This window comes from Otolemur garnettii, unplaced genomic scaffold (genome assembly GCF_000181295.1).
Source record: "Otolemur garnettii isolate 467f Iridium unplaced genomic scaffold, OtoGar3 scaffold00049, whole genome shotgun sequence".
NCBI lineage: Eukaryota > Metazoa > Chordata > Mammalia > Primates > Galagidae > Otolemur > Otolemur garnettii.
Window position 1 is genome coordinate 12,743,561 of NW_003852444.1, and position 15,276 is coordinate 12,758,836.

The window sequence follows — 15,276 nt, forward strand, 5'->3', positions numbered from 1 at the left end:
AAAAAAAAAAAAAAAAAAGAATAGGGCTGCTTACTGACTCAAGTATAGTTGATCTAAGAAACTTGAAATTTCACATGTGAAATGCTACATCCAATTATAAATTTCAAACATAATTTCCAAAATATACCTTCTTCTAGCTGCTAATATTTATCATCTTAAAGGGCATCAAATTAACTATTCCTCTAGGGTTGCACTAGAGTTATTACTAAGAGCATTTATTTGTGGAGACATAAAGACAGGTTATGCAATACCTTGTAAGTAGACATGAACTAAAGGATATTAGAACTAAATAGGAACAACAAAAATAAAACATGACTAAACTAATTCTCCTGCCATCATCAAAACAAATGTTTCCATGGACCTGAAGCCAAGAAAATAGAAATTCACAAACACAAAGGCCAAAATAATCTGTCCAATCTACTAAGTCTCCATAAATGATGAAACAAAACCCGAAAAAAACAAATAAAACCAAAAAACCCATGCGCTTTGAAGGAAAGAATTCCAAAGAACATTGACCTTTTCTGCCCCACCACCTACCACAGAAATCTCAGCCTGCAGCTGATTTTAAAATTATCAAATCTTCAAAACTTATTGGAGATGGCTGTCTTAAAAACACAATAGCTTTGATCACATACAAAGTCATGTCCGCATTAGCCTTTCCTCAATAATTACTGCTTAGGCTAATCTACTTTGTTCACATTAAAAACCAATTCTTTCTCAGATTTGCCACAGAACCAGCCTAGCTTAATTATTAAGGCACAATAATGTTGGATTGAGCTATTTTTCAATCTAAGAATTTTTATTAGAGAAAGCATGGACAATTTAAGCAATTATGTGCTTTCTTTCTCCTTTTCTGTATTTCCATTCTTGCTAATACATAGGTATTGAATTTAGGTTGTTTCATTCTTAATGTCTTACATCTTGTCTTCTTTTAATAAAACTTTAAGCTAGATTTGAAAGGGCTGCAGGGTAAGTGTTGATGGCTAGCTCCAGTGAGTAATGAGTCATGGTTCCTGCATCCAGACTGCTGACCTGGAGGCCAAAAGGACAAATTCTGGCTGCCCAGGAAAATTCTTTGTATCTAAAACATAGAAAATCTAAAACTTGGATGATAACGTTTGTTGATGGTTATGTTAATGCACATGGTAGATTTCACCATAACTTGCCCCAAACTCCACAGATGCATGAACTACCCAACTCTCCTTAGAGCCACATTACCATTTCTTCTCATTTGGATGCAACGTCTGCTAAAGAGCAAGGTCATTTGAAAGAAAAGTGAACTTGGAGTCAGAGTCCAAGTGTGTGAGTTCCAGCTCTTCAGGATACCAGTTAATTTGATTTAGTTAAGTGGGTCAGTGTGTGCTTGGGAGGTGAGACATGCAGGTGCAAAGCCTGGTTTTCTACTTTCTGGCTACGTGACTCTAGGCAGGTAATTTAAACTTTGTGCCTCAGTTTTCATATTTGCAAAATGGCAGTCATATCAATAACCACCTTATAGAGTTATTGGGAGGATTAAATGTCTTAAATGCTTTAGAACAGAGTCTCAGATATCCTAAGCACTCAACAAATGGCAGCAATTATTACTACCAGCTGTATGACCTTGGGGATGTCACCTAATCTCCGTGAGGCTTTATTTCATCTTCTGTACAAGGGGTCACAATTTCACAGGATCTTTATGAAAACTAAATAACATACCATGTGGAAGTTATTTTTAAAACATAATCAAGTGTTAGTTCCCTTTGCTCTGTGCTTCTGTAATACTTAACACACACCCTCCTCTAGCACTTGTCACATTGTGACATAAGAATCTGCTTACCTGTCTACCACCCCTACTGACAGAGCAGCCTCTGACCCACCACTGCATCCTCAGCACATTGGACATACCTGACACAGAACTGGCAGGCAATAATTATTTGTTGAAATGAATATCATCCAAATGATTATATTGAGAATGCTGGATTATCACTTTTGCCAAGCATCTTCAGTAAACCGTTCAGAAATGTGCTTGTTTTTCTTCAGGCTCAATATATTGAGATTCTGTCATTTCAGATGCAACCAGTCATCTATGGGTGTATTTGTTCATTCTTTTCACTGAATGTATATTGAGCACCTACTATGTGCCAGGTCCTATGCTGAGCTCCTCATAGTTCACCACAAGTGGCAAATGCCTAGACAAATTTAGTGCCTGCATATTAGATAGAGAAGGAACCTATTTGCTAGAGAATCATCTATTCCTTTGTTTGATTACTTCATTAGAGTGATGAATCTCAGGGTAGAAAAGAAGGGTTTTCTAGAAGTTAAGGTCTATATAGAATAATAATTAAATTTGGGGATATACCTGCCTGGGTTCAAATCCTAGATCTGCTCTGTGCCAAGATTAAAGTCCCTGAGACAATTACTTAGTTGTGATAAGGCTTACTTTTCTCCCCTGTGCAATGGAACCAGTAGGATTGATGTGTTAGAAATGGCAATTATGTTAATCACGTACTATGGTGCTTGCCATTCAGTGAGCACTCAGTATGTATTTGCTGCTATGACCAATCCCACTCTCCCCACTCCCTCAGTGTCTGAACTGCCATCACAAGTGTAGCCAACAAATGCCACAGCTGCCCAGCTTCTGGGACCATATCACCAGGGTCAGGGAATTGATTACCTCTAGTGGTTGTCTGTTTGATTTTTAGGCAAATCTAATTGTTGATAAATTTCAGTGGGTTGAAATATACATGCTTACATCTTCCACTCGCCAGTCCTCAATCTGTCAGGATTATGCAGAAGAAACTGAAATTTTCCTCTGTAAGATAGCCCCTCAAACTTGAGAAAGTCACTATAGATGCTAGTTATTACCCTCTCCTTCACACAGTTACACGCAACCTTAGATCATTTCATTATTTCTGAATAATACTGTTTATCAGACCCCTGATTATCCTTTTCACTCTTCTCAAATAACCTCTTTACCAATGTCTAAAGCTCGGAATTCATAAAAGGGAACAAATGTGGTCTGATCACCAGTGAGTACTAGAGAACTGGTCCTCCTCTTGAACACTATATTTCTATTAATACAACAAAAGATTGATTCTTTTCAGAAGCCACATCACACTGTGTTGAGTCATCATCTACTTACGATCAACAGGAGACTTTTAATCTTCCTGACGTGTGCAGTTGTAAGCCATCCCGCCCCCACCATGTACTTGTACAATTGAATTTTGGGATCTCTGAGTACTTTATATTTGTACCCATTAAATTTTATATTGTTAGATATGATTCATTATTACATTTTGTCAGGATTTGGGGGCAGGGAATCTTGACTATATCCTCCAACTTATTTGTTATCCTTTCCAGTGTGTGTCATCTGTGAACTTGTTCAGTATGCCATCAATTATCATCTTAGTCATCACTTAAGGTGTTGGGGGGGGCAGAGATGTGAATCAGACTCTCAAGAGATCCTAAAAGACCTAGGTAAACACAGCCTCTTAAAAAAATGTAAAAGACCTCATTCATTCGATCAACAAATATTTATTGAGTGCCTTCTATGCACCAGTTACTATTTCAAGTGCTGAGCAAAAAAGAAAAAAAAATCCAAGCCCTCATGAAGCTTACATTTTAGAAGGGGAAATATATAGTAAACAAATAAGAAGATAAATAAATAACACGGGGCATTATGAAAAACAAAATCAGGTGGCGGACTAGAGAAGTCTGATGGTGGGTGGGGCATCTGTAGGCAGTATGGCTAGAGCAGAGTTGCATTTGAAGTTTGATTACACCGCTCATCTCCTGCATTCTTCACGGGCATTTGGACCAAAAGGTGTCCCAGAGCAGGCGGTAAGTCTTTCTGATTTTTCAAAGTCCACTTTTCTCTATGCAGAGTCACATTTGGAAATAAATTAATAGAGTAATGATGAAGATTGAAATAGTTGTGAAACAAAAATGAAAAATTGAAAAGATGTTAATTCCCTGGAAGACTCCAGGACATTTATTTGTACACGTGGGATATTTAAGCAACATGAGAACAACCAGACCAGCCAGGAAGCCAATTACATTCCCTGATGAAGAGTCCAGACAGAGGAATTTACAAAGTATTGTTCTACAGGTACAGTACATCACTGAAAACTAAAAAGAGAAAAAAACTGAAAACACTTACCTTATTCCAATCCCCATGTTCTCAAGTGTGGAGTGAGTTATGTAGCCAATAGTTTATGAAGAGTTGGGAGGATGGAATGCTTGGGTGATCCCAAAACATGGCCTTAAGAGTCCGGACATTGAACTCTGGAAAAGAACCCCATAAGGGATAGATTTGAAATCTATCTCTGGTAATTATTCTCACTCTCTGTACGTGATTCTAATGGTGGCATGGTCTTCCAAATGTCTATAATTTTTTTTTTTTTTTAAGATCAGTTACACTATGTTGTCCAGGCTGGCCTTGCACTCTTAGGCTCAGGCAAGCCTCCTGCCACAGCCTCCCAAGTAGTTGGAACTATGGGCATGTACCACTGAGTGCAGCAATATTTTTAGTCTTTAAATCCCTCTGGTGTTGAAAAGACTTGACAAATCTTTGTTTAGTAAAATACAAATTGCTTCCTCTGTTTGGAAATTTATTTTATATTGTCACCACGATACTTTTGACCATTATGTTCTTTTTTTTTTTTTATTAAATGATAACTATGTACATTAATGCAATTCTGGGGTGACCTTTATGTTCATTCATTCATTCATTGAGCATCTATTTTGAACCAAATACTTAGTTGGTGTTAAGAATACAAAGTTAAAAAAAAAAAGTTAGGGCTTGGGGCTCTTAGCACAGTGGTTATGGCGCCAGCCACATACCCCAAGGCTGGTGGGTTTGAAACTGGTCCGGGCCAGCTAAACGACAATGACAACTGCAACAATAATAAAAAATAAATAAATAACCAGGTGTTGCAGCAGGCACCTGTAGTCCCAGCTACTTGGGAGGCTGAGGCAAGAGAATTGCTTAAGCCCAAGAGTTTGAGGTTGCTGTGAGCTGTGATGCCACAGCATTCTGCCAAGGGTGACATAATGAGACTATCTCTCAAAATAAATAAATAAATAAATAAAAGGAATACAAAGTTAGGATAAATATGGTTTCTGTTTACAGGGACCTCACAGTAGAAGGCAAGATCTAAACAGGAAAGCCAACTCTTAGAAAATAGTGTGATGTCAAGAGAAAAGTACCAAGTACCAGGAAGGTCACTTAGCCCAGATTTTGGGAGGATTCAAAGTTAGTAAGGAGGTAGGGGAGTCTGTTTCAGATGGAGAGCATGACACATGCAAGTTTTGGAAGTAGGAGGAGTGGTTATGCCTGCTGAGTGTCTGTTCAGGAGAACTGAGGCAGAGACTGTTGCCAGCTTAGATAGAGATGAGGCTGGAGAGGTAAGCAGGACCCACAAATGCTGAGATTTACAAGCTGTCTATGGAGGAGGTAGAATCTGCTGAAATCTGTGATTGATTAAATCTTGGAGTTTTGAAGAGGGGGAAGTTAAGATTGAGGATTATTAGAATTTTGACTTGAACAACTAGGTGAATAATGATGTCATTCACTAAGATAGGTTTGGGGGAGAAGGTGATGAGTTCAGTCTTGGACGTGTTTGTCTGGGATGCCTGGGGAACATTCACAGAGCAACAGTAAGCAGGTTTGATCTAGAAACTTGCAGGTACACTTTAGGAGTGAACAGAACAGAGTAGACCAGAGACTCCACAGGGAAGAGTGAGATGCCTTGGAAGAGTACGTAGGGGCAGAGAGGGTCCCCCCCAGCGCCCCTGGAAGAACACCAAAGTTTATAGGATGGGCAGAGAAAGTATCCTGGGTGGGGGGGGACAGAGAAAGTGAGAAGGTGTAGCCAGAGATAATAGGGAAACAAGAAGTGGGAGGTATCCAGAGAATGAGGGAAAAGCCTGTTTCACAAAGCAGGTTGGCAATCCTCAAGGAGGAGGATTGCTTGAACTGGGGAGTTTGAGGTTGCAGTGGGCTATGATGATGCCCCTGCACTCTAGTGGTGTGACAAAGTGAGATTCTCTCTCTCACACACACACAAAGGGGGGAAATGGGGTGTTCCTAACACAAATGGTAAGGGCCTGAGGTGATGGAGACCCTAATTATCCTGATTTGATTAGTTTACATTATACACCTGTATCAAAACTTCACATGTACCCTATAAATATATACAACTATTATGTATCTGTAATAATTAAAAATAAAAGATAAGAGGTTGTGGTTAACAAAGGCAGATGCTATTAAGAGATCAAGTAAGAAAAAGACTGAGAAGCACCCAAGAGGCCACGAGGCGAGAACCAAGGAGATATTTGACCAGTTTGGAAAAGATCAGAGTCAGAAGAGGCAGAAGTCGGGTGACATTGAATTGAGGAGGAAATGGAACCAATGACTGTAGTCAGCTGTTTCAAAAGGGTTGCCTTTAGAGTGGAAGATACATCCCTAAACTTCCATCCCAAAGGTAGGGGAAGTGGGCCGCCAGTAGGCTCACCTTAAAGGATCTTTGAAGTCCCTTACTATCTTCACATTAGCACAGTTGATCTCATGGCAATGCTCTTGGTGGACACTGCCTGTGAGTTGGACAGTGGACTTGGCCATAACTGTACAGTAAACCAAATCTGCCTTTTGCATTCTCCTCCTGCCTGTCTCTAGGCCTCTGGGGTCCACAAAATCTTCCTGGGCCAAGGCCCACTGTAAGGCATCAATGTGCACCTGACCTCTCTGAGCAGCCCACCAATGAGATGAGTTACATAGGGACAAATCTGGTCTCATATAATTGTCACACTGTCATTATCTCCCACCTATTGTCAAGGCTCATGTATTTGAGACCAGTCAGCGGGAGTGGAGAGGAATCTGGTCACCTTGGAGTCTGGAACAAGCAGCTGGCCCCACAGCTGGCTAGGCAGCTATCCAAGCAGGGGGCCTCTCTGAGAGCAAAGTCCAGAAGCCAAAATAAATGGGTCAGGTGGAAAACAGATGACCATAACTGCAAGCAACGCTGAAGGTTGGTCCTCGGGAGTGAAGGTGAGCTAGGACAACAGGGGAGGAAGAGGGGGGCAATCCATGATCAGGAACCAAAGAACCAGAACTGAGCTGAAGCTATTTTACACACATAGAGGCCATAGAGAATTATGCTGTGTAGATGGGCACATCCACACCAGTTCTCTGTTACCCTCCATATCTCCAGGATGCTCTTCCATTTCTCAGGTGTCATGATGTGAAGTAACGTTTCTAACATTCACAACAATCCCCAAACCTTATTTCCACTACCCCTTTCTCCTGCCATCATATCCCTGTATTCCAACAAGGAAATAAGAAAACTCTGGCCTGCAGGGTGCGAGTGGGGGGTCCATAGGCCTCCATGGTCACTAACCTGAAAAGGCTGTAGTAATAGCTTATTCCTACCCTAGGAATCAGGGGTGGAAGTAAAGGCCTGACGGGGTTAATTTAGATCTCAAATCAGTAAGAAAACTAGCTGTACAGCCTGATTAGAGGAAATGATATTTCTAAATTGTAATCACTGCAGGGCACCTAGGTTCTGTAAATGCCCAGTGATGACTGAACTGGAAGGTTCCAGCTTGTGATTAGAGTACAGAGAAGGGGTACAGCACAATGGTAGATATCACATTATTTTTACCTACACATGGGCACACTAAACTGCAGAAGCTGAGTTTTCAGCTGAAGATAGTTTTTTCATTTCATTCACGTCAATAGTAACTTCCCCATGAATTATATTTCGTGTAATTCTCACTTAATGGGATTAAAGGGGAAAAACTAAATAATAGTACCTCATTTGTGTATCATGCTCATCTTTCAAGGAAGACATCAGAACCTATTTTAGACTATCTAGCTTATCATGACAACACTTTTATAAAGTAAATACTAGTAAGGCTTATTATCACTTTAAGAATTACTCATGAGGCTCGGCGCCTATAGCTCAACCGGCTAAGGCGCCAGCCATGTATACCTAAGGTGGCGGGTTCGAATCCCCAGCCCGGACCCGCCAAACAACAATGATGGCTGCAACCAAAAAAAAAAAAATAGCCGGGCGTTGTGGCGGGCGCCTGTGGTCCCAGCTGCTTGGGAGGCAGAGGCAGGAGACTCGCTTGAGCCCAGGAGTTGGAGGTTGCTGTGAGCTGTAATGCCACGGCACTCTACCCAGGGGGACAGCTTGAGGCTCTGTCTCAAAAAAAAAAAAAAAAAAAAAGAATTACTCATGAAAGAGACCAAGGCAGATCGAAATGACATGACTGGTTCAGCGCAACTTTCACAATAGAGGTGTCACGGTTGGTTTATTTTTAATTTTTTCATGAAAAAATTTTTTAAAAACTAATGAAACTGTGCTTCAGATAAACATGCTTATTAAGGTAGACCTTGCCCTTGAATTTTAAAATGAAAAATCTCTTGTTTAAAAGAAATAAAACAAACTGATACTTTGTTCATGAATCCCACAGATTAAATTCTTTCTCACAAACCTAGATCTAAGCAATTAGTCCCTGCTACCTAACTTTGCTTTATATCAGCACGGTTTTCATAATCTTTTGCCACATACAGTACAAGTCAATTTTGTGATCCCCACCCTCTCTATATGCATTATGTTGCAATGGTCTCGTCATCACACTTGAATTTGGAAATGCTGCATATATGTAAAGTCATCCATATTCTGAGCATCAAGTTGGCAGTAACATTTCTCTGATCTCTTCATGTATTCCTTTGGTCATTCATCCATTCACATGCTCAAGCATTCATGCATCTATTCAAAACACAATGATCGTGTGTCCCATGGTCATTATACAAGTACAATTCCAGATGCATAAAACAAGCATAAGACAAAATCATGGACTTCAAGAAACTCATGACCCAAAGAGAGAGCCAGAAGTGTAGTTCATTGTGGCAGGTGTAGAGATAGAGCAACATAAAAATGGCTCCAGGAGCACGGGGTGGAGGGATCTCTGTCTGAGTGGATGAGGAATTTCTCCTAGAGAAGGTACTCCCAGAGCTAAGCATGCCAGGAAGAAGAAGACTTGAGTATTCCAGGCACAGACAAATAAGAGTACATGATGCATTTGGAGAGCTACAGGAAACATGGTATGACAGGAGGTTCTTCAATTCATTTATGTCTGGTTCTGTTTCACAATCCAGACCCTGGGTGATCCCATAAATGATTCTACAAAAGGGAATTATACTGTCCTCAGTCAGATAAGTAAAAACACATTCTGGGTAGGATCAGTACAGACAGCTTTTTGAAACTTTACTGTTTGAGGTTCAGATCAGCACAAAATCAAGCTCATATCTGGTCTACCCAGGTTTGTATTCTCCATATTTCATTACTGTCAAACTCTAGGGGGTAACAAGTCTGAAGAGCCTACTTATTTGTCAAATCCAGGTGATCATTTAGCCCATCTCTATTATTATTTCAATATAAAATTTTTATATAGAAATGCTTTGAAATACAGCATTTTCAAATACACTGCATTGGATGGATCAGGTTTTTCTGATTCACCTCTTCCTGACTATTCAGATGTGGTGCTGCCCAGCTCCCATCAGGATGACAGCTAGCCCTATAGGCTTCTTATAAGCAACCTCATATACAGCAAGAGTGTTTGGAAATACTCTCTCAAAATCCTGCCTCCAAGTCTCTGTAGGAATAGCTCTTCCCCGAGGCCCTTCTGGGAAATCCTAAAGACCATAAAGGCCTTTGCAAACTGAAGCCAGAGGGTGATAAAATGCATGGACAACAGAATTCATACAGAACCCTCCCTAGACTAACCCTACTGCCTTGGTAATCCTACTGTGAATTCCCTTGTCACTGAAGGAAAGTTTTGTACCCTGAAATAATATCCTTGTCTCTACTTGGAAAATTTTCAGAGAGTCTAAGGGTTCAAAATAACTCATTTATCTATTTTGGTTCCTGGCCAATCATGGAATCCTCTCTAAGACATCATTTCTTCATTCATCCAACCTTCATCAATTTAAGAAACTTCAACTTCCTCTTTACTGTCTATCTCTTAAAGCCAATCCAATTAGCCTTTTGCCCTATTATTATTTTACTGAAAACATGCCTGTGAATGTCACAATGACCTCAATGATGTCAACTCCAACGATCAGCTCTCAGTCATCATCTTACCCTCTGGACTGTGCTCATTCCTTCTTCTCTCTCACCACTGATGACCACTCCCTTCTAATTGAAACACTTTCTACACTTGGCATCCATCACACCACACTGGCTGTCCTCTCACCTTGTTGTTTTTCCTTCTTGGTCTTTTGGGCTGAGTCCTTCCCAATCTCTGAATGTTGAAAGTCCCCTGGGGCTCATCTCTCAGCAATCACTCATCTGAGCCATTGCTTTAAATACTATGTCTCTTGTCCTGCCTTGTCCCTGAACTCCTGACTTGGAAGTGGAAGTGGGTTTCTTTTCCTAAAGGTGCTGGAATTTGGGCTGAGCATTCAAGGGAGAGATAAATTGGCCAAGGGAAGAAGAGTAGCTTTTGTGTAAGGTGAATAGGATGAGAAAAAGCATCAAAGGTGTAGAGAAGAAATCTGTGTTCCAAGAAAAGAGAGAAGTCTGGTGTCGGCTGGAAATGACTGCTGAGGTAGATTGTAGCTATATTGCAAGGAACCTTGATTACTGCTAAGGAATTTGGACTTTATATTGAAAACAGTGAGTATCAGAGACTTTTTAAGAAGGGAAAGATGTACTCATTCCTATTTTTAAAATTAAATAAAAATTTCAGTAGCAAGATGAAGGCAGAGCTAGAATAAGAGGTGACCAGAGCCAGGAAAGCCAATTAGAAGGCAACCATAATAGTCTCAAGAAGGGATTAAGGTCTGAATCACCACAGCAGCAGTGGGGTGAAAAGTAGTAACAAATCCAATGGGGATTTGGAAGTAGCAATGAGGACATAGTTACTTATTATAGTACATATAGAGGGTTGAGAGTAAGGGGGACAGGTCAACCTTGAAATGCAATGACATTAAACTAAAGGCAGGACAGAGAGCAGGTGCTGAGGAGATGATGAGTAGCACATAAAGCTTGCAGTGATCGCAGGACGTCCAGCGTGAACGAACCGCAGGTGTGCAGATCAGGAGAGAGGTTTGGAGTGAGGGTACAGGTTCAGAAGTGTGTACCCAGGGGGAGCTCAGTCCTCATAATGGACAGGGTATATTGGGGAGGGCAAATAGTGAGAAGAGGACCAAACACAGAACCCTGAAAAAAAAAAAAAAGCAGAGAAGGAGCCTGGGGGAAAATGTAAGAAAGGAGAAGTCAGAGAGGAAGCGTGAGAGCAGAGGACAGGAGGAGGGCTGCAAAGAAAGGGAGAAGAGACCCGCAGAGGGGAAAGGACCAGAAGTTCTCCCCGGGGTTGGAACTGGATGAGATAAGGCTTAGTAATGAGAACACCCGATGAGCACAGTATCTAGAGAGTTAGAAGTCAGCCTGAATGGATCAAGACCCCTTTTTGAAGCTGGCAAGGAGGGAAGCAGGTAATGGCTGGGAAGAAGCGGAGTTTGGCAAAAGCATAAGGATTTCTTTATGGCCTGGTGTCCATCTGGCTTCTGCTCAAACATCTCTTTGTGAGCTTACTACCCTCCAAAACAACATCTTGAGTTTTCCCACAGCAACACACCCATTTGTCAGGTCTGGCCCCTTGGCAGACTCTTGTCCTGGTTCTTTGACTCTGCTTGGGTGCAAAGGAGTGATCGCAGACAAGAAATTCCTCATAAACAGCTTTTATTCCGGAAAAGAAGGAAGCGATACAAAGCAAAAATATATTCCAGAGAGAGGAACGGGTCAGTCTCCACTCGTGGACATTAAGGACTCTCAGGCGGTTTCCTTTTATCAGCCTTGGGGGGGAAGAGGGAGGGTTTACAGGAGACCTGGAGATGATCGACAAGTGCTCTGCGCGTGCCTGCTGTCCCTTCGCCTGATTGGTCCCGGGTTTCTCCACCCCTGGGAACCGCCCCCCTGGCCCTCCTGCCTAATGCAATTCAGATCAACAGATATTTGTTGAGCGCCTGCTACGTCTAAAAAGATATGCAAAGCACAGTCAGGTTTTGGATTTTCATTTATTAGCCCAAATCTGCCTCCTTCCAACCACAGTTCTGTCCTCTGGAGCCACACACCGTGTAAGATTTTTTTTTTCCATATAGCAGCCCTTTGGCTAACAGGACATGGTTTTTAGCCACCTTTAGGATTTTCTTAGATGTGACATAATCCAATCTTCACGTATACATACATGCATGTATGTATGTATGTTGTTACCAGCTGGCCACTGTTCATAGCCTAATCTGTCAAAGTCCCTTTTAAAATGTGAGCCTTTGACATTCTGTGACGCTCCGAATTAGTTGCAATTCTCTCCATCTGATAGAAGCAGCGTACAGACCAGTAGGAGCATTTTCTCCCTTTTCTAGGATACGGTGCTTCTGCTAATGCCGCCTAAGATTATATGAGTATTCTGACAGCCACACTGCTTCACAATCAACCCAAATCCCGAGAGCTTTTGCCTTGAAATGTTGATAAGGTAGGTCTCCCTTTTTAAAGGATTTCACTTTTTTTCTGACTAAATATAACACTTGTGAACTAAAATAAAATTTTAAGGTTCCCCCGTAGCAACTAACTGACTGGACCCCCCTCTAGGCTAAGGAAATCCCTAAAGCTGAGTTGCTAGCCATGAGAAAGAGGATCAGACATGCTTCATCATGTCCCCCTGTTTTCTTAGAGATGTCCTTTGTGACTCATTAACAGGCCTAAGGCTATGCAAGACTAAGGTGACCAGACGTCCTGCTTTTGGCGGGCCAGTCTTGATTTTTAACAATTTGTCCCTCATCCGGCCACATTTTTAAAAAGTCCCAATTTTTGGAAAGAATGCACGACAAGCTAGGGAATGCAGGGGAACAGGAAGGGAATATATGGTTGTCGTCTGCCATGTGGCTACTTTGCCAGGATACGAGTTTTATATTATTTTTGTTAATTTTATAATGTTAAACTTTAATAATGACAAATAATTGTTGAGAACTGATTATTGAGAACTGCTTATCAAAGTTTGCATCGTTGTCGGGCCCTGTCCCCTGTCAATGGTGTCCTACTTTACCAATGTTAAAATCTGGTCACCTTATGCAAGACATAATTGCAGATCCTCAATATATATAAAACAAACCACTTGGGTCTGGGCCTATGTCCTTTTTGATGACTCTTGGTCTATTAGACAGAGCCTAACTCAGCCAACTGTCAGCTAAAGAATTGTTAAACCCACCTATGACTTGTAAGCCCTTGCTTTGAGATGTCCCACTTTTTGGGGCCAAACCAACGTACGCCTTCTATGTATTGATTTATGATTTTGATTGATTCCTGTCTCCCCAAAATATATAAAACCAAACTGTAACCCCACCCTGTGCTCAAGGCTCCTAGGGTGTGGCTCCAGTCATGTTCCTCAAAGTGGCTCAGAATAAACCTCTTTAACTTATTTTATAGCATTTGGCTTCTTTTCCATTGACACATTTTTACATTTGATTTCCATGAGCCAGTAGTAAAAAGAGGAAATGTATAGAAGTCAGACAGATCTAGATTCAAATTCTGGTTTTATCGTGTAGAACTTGAATGTGTCATGTGATCTGAGTCACAACTTGCTTATGAAAATAGAGCTAATCCTTAATACAGTGCAAAGTGGTCTTGAAGGAAACCAGGGCAGTACAACACCTAATATGAGTGCTTAATAATGGTTGGTTTTATTGTCTTCCTTTTCTTCCATTCTCTCAGCTTTCTATCCTTAGCACAAGTATGCCTTTTGAGTCACTGCTCAGAATTAATAAATCTTCCTTTTAATGAGAAGAAAAAACAAATTGAACATAACAGGAGCCAAGGATCAAAAGAAGATATTTTAGTATGATAGTTAAGCATATGGGTTCTGAAACCAGACTTTCTGTGACTGAATCTGTGCTCCTCCCATAACTAGCTGTCCAATCAGAAACAAGTTCACACACCATCCTGAGCTCTAGTTTACTCATCTGTAAAATGGGAATAATATCACTACCTGTTTCTCCAACTGTTGGGGAAGAGTCACTGAATTGGCAAATGGAAGTACTTCTGCACCAGACCTTGCACATAGGAAGTGCTCAGTAAGTGGTATCATTATTACTGCTTAGAAACCTCCAGGTAAATGATGTCCTATTACACTTTTGTGTATAATCATGTCATCTGTTAAAAATACTGCATAATAAGGTCTACCAGGATCCCATAAAAACCTCTGTCATAGAATACAAATGTGCTTCTAATCTTTGGTCCTGGTAACCTTATCTACAAAAAACCCAAACCAGTTGTAGGTCTCAGGCAAATCACGGGACACATATAACCTCAGACTACTTCTGTGTGATCCATCTCAGAGGTCCAGCGTGACGATTACATGACAGTCCATAGGGAGGATAAAAAAATAAGAGTCATTTGGAGTCCTTAAGTAACACATGTTGGCTCTTGTCAATACCAACTTTCTTTTCTGAAGCAAACTAAGCTTATCAGTCTCTAGGTTCTGGAATCCACAATTTCCCCTTCTAAAAATTGGTATAACCCCAGTCATATGATTCTGCTCTTATCCTCAGTGATTCTTCAGAGAATGTCTATAATCATACCTGGAAATTTTTTGTTTCCCTGAATGTAGTTTATATGGACAGAAGATTTGAATCTCATTTAAATTTGAATCTCATCTAAATTTAAATTTAAATCTCATTTAAATTTACCCTCTCATCATTCACCTTGGGTTCCTATTTCAGCTTAAATTTCTTTTTTATCCTGACTATAAAAACATGCATGTCAGCTGGGCACAGCGGCTCACGCCTATAATTCTAGCACTTTGGGAGGCCAGCAGGGGAGAATTGCTTGAGCCCAGGAGTTTGAGGTTGCAGTGAACTGTGATGACACCACTGTGCTCTAGCTTGGGCAATAGAGCAAGACCTAGTCTCAAACGAAACAAAACAACAAAACCAAAAAAACAAAAGTGCATATCTATTGAGGTAGATTTAGAATAATCATAAAGGAAAAAAATAAAAACAATTGTAATTCTACTACTAAAGTATTACTACTATTAGTATTTTTCTGTACAACTATTCAGTCTTTTCTTTGTAAAAATATATTACAAATAGGGCAGCACCTATGGCTCAAAGGAGTAGGGCACTGGCCCCATATGCCAGAGGTGGCGGGTTCAAACCCAGCCCCGGCCAAAACCCGCAATAAATAAATAAATAAATAATAAATAAATAAATATACACACAAATACATGTATTTT

The 15,276-nt window shown here is 40.7% G+C and overlaps 1 protein-coding gene across 1 annotated transcript in view; it reads right to left on the minus strand.

The window, feature by feature from the left end:
• MKLN1 (muskelin 1) overlaps nt 1–15,276 on the minus strand; it is a 318,843-nt gene that overhangs the window by 288,074 nt on the left and 15,493 nt on the right. Inside the window, exon 2 of the mRNA XM_023514182.1 lies at nt 4,139–4,263. The gene's annotated coding sequence lies outside the window, so the exon portion shown is untranslated. The remainder of the gene's footprint in view (nt 1–4,138; nt 4,264–15,276) is intronic.